Here is a 3,784-nt window from a genome sequence, read left to right as displayed (position 1 = left end):
TGTGGTTTACATTTTAAAATTTAATTTAATTATTTTTTTTTCTTTTAGAAAGTTTTTATTGTGAATTGAGTGAAAGTTTACAGGGCAGATCATCAGTTTTGCATTCAACAAATCATATATTTTGTTTCATTACAATGATTATAATCCTCTCCATGTACCATCAGTTAACAGTATTTCTCTCTATTCATTTTATCTCTCTCTTTTTTTTTTTTTAACACTCAGGCATATATAATAACTTAAACCACCAAACGGCACATTCTGCAAGTCTGCCTCCTGGTCACCAGCTCTCAGTCCCTCTCTTTCCATGAGTCTAGAGTCCTCAGCTGCTCCCTCTCTCCATGCCCTCATTTCTGCCTCCATCTCTGGTGTGGCTGCTTCTCTGGATAGGGTCCCACATTCCACTTGTGCTCTTTTCCCTTGATGGTCCTAGGGTCCTCTGTGTCTGGATAATTTAATTTTTTTAACTTTTGTTTTGTTTTTATTGTGAACTGAGTGATAGTTTACATGGCAGAATATTGGCTTGACACCATCGTTTCAGTGCAGTGATTACCATCTGCTCTGTGCATCATCATTCAACAGTATTTGGTTCCATTCCCTCTCTTTTTTGGGGGTGGGGGGTGGGCGGAATAGGTGGGTGGGGCATGTACACAAAACCACTCAGGAATATATAATAATTTAAACAACCAAAGGGCACATTCTGAAAGCCTGCTTCCTGGCTGCCAGCACTCATTCCCTCTCTTTCCATGAATCTAGAGTCCTCAGCTGCTACTTTGCTTCATGTCCTCATCTCTGGTGTTGCTGCTTCTCTGGATAGGGTCCCAAGTTCCGCTTGTGCTCTTCTCCCTTGATGGTCCTGGGGTCCTTTGTTTCTGGACTGTAAGATTAACTACTCCCCCATTTTTGTTACCTACATTTACAGTTGTGACAGTTGCAATTAGTCATGATAACAATTACTCATTATTGAGTTCGAATCTTTTCCCCATCTTTTTTCACCAGACCCATCTAGACAAGATGAAAACGATTCAGTGGGGACTCTATCTTCCCTGCATTCTCTTAAACTAAACTCCCTCTTGAAAACTTGTAAGCCAGTCACTTTGTGCCTTTATCACCCCCTCATTTTAGGTAGTCTAGGAGCTCTGGTAGCGTAGTGGTTATGAATTGGGCTGAGACCCGCAAGGTCAGCAGTTCGAAACTACCAGCCACTCCGCGGGAGAAAGATGAGGCAATCTGCTCCCGTAAAGATTTACAGCCTCAGAAACCCTGTTCAGGGTCGCTGTGGGTCGAAACTGACTCTAGGGCACACAACAACAATAACAACAACAACAAGTTGCCTGCATGGTTTACATTCTGAGGAGCTTCCAAAGTAGCTACCCCATTTTACATTTCTACCAGATCACATGTCAGGATCATCTGTAAGCTGAGATAAGCACTGACCTGCTAACAAGTCAGCAATTCAAACCCATCAGCCACTCCTCAGAAACCCTATATAGGCTCATTATGAGTTGAAACTGACTCAATGGCATTTAACAACACTCAGGTATGATCCAATGAACATAACAAAGGAAGCCCTGTATCCAAATTGGATCTCATCTACTGGTGGTGTTGTTAAATAAGTTGGAGTCTGTCCCAGCTCTTAGAGACCTTGTATAGGGTTTCTGAGGAGCTGTTCGTGGATTTGACCTTACAGTTCAGACTGACCTTGCAGTCCATTGCTTATTCAACAGTGCCACACCAGAACTCCACGTCTACAGATATGTTGTTGATATTGTTGTTAAGGGCTGTCAGTAGGTTCTGACTCATAGTGACTTTGCAGTCCAACGCATTAACCCACAGTACCACACCAGAACTCCAGTCTACAGATATAGGGCTTAGGATTTCAGCATATATTTTGGGAAGACACAATTTAATCCACACTTTTTAGCCTCTTCCTGTGTCTGCCTACTTCTCCTTTCCTGCTTTTGGGAAGAATACTTCCTGCTGCTTTCAAAGGACCTGTCCTTTGTAGAATCGAATCCATCAGTCTACAGGGGCTATTGACCCCAGCAAGATTTCTTTCCAGCTACAGGACCCAGGAATAATTTATGTGGGCCAAAAGGAGCTCTAGTAGCATAGTGGTTACGAATTGGGCTGCGAACCACAAGGTCAGCAGTTCAAAACTACCAGCTGCTCTGCGGGAGAAAGATGAGGCTTTCTGCTCCGGTAAAGATTTACAGCCTCGGAAACCCTGTTCAGGGTCGCTATGGGTCAGAACCGGTTTGATGGCACTTAACAACAACAACAACAACAACAACCTGTCCGAATCTGTTCCAGAGATGAGAGGCAATCCCTACTTCTGGTAGGAGTTTAAAAGAGACTCAAGATGTAATAACTTATGGGACCATTTTTCTTTCTGTATGTAAAAAACGTTGAGAAAAAAAAACAAACCCAATGTATTTTATTGTTGTTACTACCTCAAAGGCTCAGACTTATAACAACCCCGTTTATAACAGAATGAAACATGTACAATTCTGTGCCATCTTCATGGTTGTCGGTACCTTTGAGCCCATTGTTGTGACTGTGTGTCAATCTGTCTCATACGGAGAATTTCCCTCACCTTTTTGACCCTTTACTGTACCATACATGGTGTCTTTTTCTAACTATTGGTCTTTCTCGACCACTTTTCCGAGTTGAAGTCCTACATGCTGTTGTAAATTGCCATCGAGTCAGTTCTGATTGACTTTCTATAGGACCCTGTGTAGGATTTCTAAGGAGCAGCTGGTGAGCTTGAACTGCTGACCTTGTGGTTCAAATTCAAACTGATCTCGCAGTCCAGCACATTAACCACAGTGCCACACCAGGACTCCAGATTCTCCCTACCTCACTCCTAAGGAGCATTCTGGTTGTATTTCTCCTTGAAGTCCATGGTATATTCAGTCTTCAACGACACCACAGTTCCAATGCAATTCTTTTGTCTTTCTTTTTTGTTGGAAACAGAGAATCTTCATGGGATTTGAGCTCCTGGTCTGATAAGTTGCCAGAATCCTGATTATTACAACTGAGGTAGGAAACCTAACTCTTATAATTAAGGTGGTAAAGCCTTTCCTGGTAGAAGAGCTATCTAATGTTCAGATAAGTAGGAGTGTGTGTGAAGGTCCTGAGAAAAGAAGAAATGGAATGCATTTGAAGAATTCAAGGAAGTCTGTTCTACTGTTCACAGAAAAAACAAGCTGCCATATGGAAGAAGTTACTTGCAATAGACAAATCCAACAAAGAACTTGCATCCAGAATATATAAAGTATTTCTACAAATCAATAAGAAAAAGATAGCCAGCTTATTTCTAAAAGTTTGTACTTCAAACAATAGGATATCTACGTGACCAAGAAGCATATGAAAAGGTACTCAAATCATTAGTCATCAGAGTGTTGTTGTTAAGTGTCATCAGATTAAGGGAATTTAAAAGCTCCAGGTGACCGAAAGCAGTTCAAACTTACCAACTGCTCCTCGGAAACCCTACATAGGGTCGCTGTGGGTTGGAACTGACTTGATGGCACTTAACAACAACAACATGAGACCCTTCTATAGAGTCACCAAAATGGCTGAAATGAAAAACACTGGTTGTCATTAGTTCGTGGTCTAATGGGACTAATAGGAATGCTAAGACATTGCTAGTGGGAGTTGAAATTGGTATAAATGCTTTGGGAAACTGGTGGCATACCAAACATAATGATGCATTACTTGGATCTCTCTTCAAGAGTTCTTGTTAAAAGGAGGTTATAGTGACCCTTATACACAACAGAATGAAACA

This window comes from Chrysochloris asiatica, unplaced genomic scaffold (genome assembly GCF_000296735.1).
Source record: "Chrysochloris asiatica unplaced genomic scaffold, ChrAsi1.0 scaffold00034, whole genome shotgun sequence".
NCBI lineage: Eukaryota > Metazoa > Chordata > Mammalia > Afrosoricida > Chrysochloridae > Chrysochloris > Chrysochloris asiatica.
The sequence above is the reverse complement of the archived record's forward strand: the minus strand, read 5'-3'. Positions refer to the sequence as shown.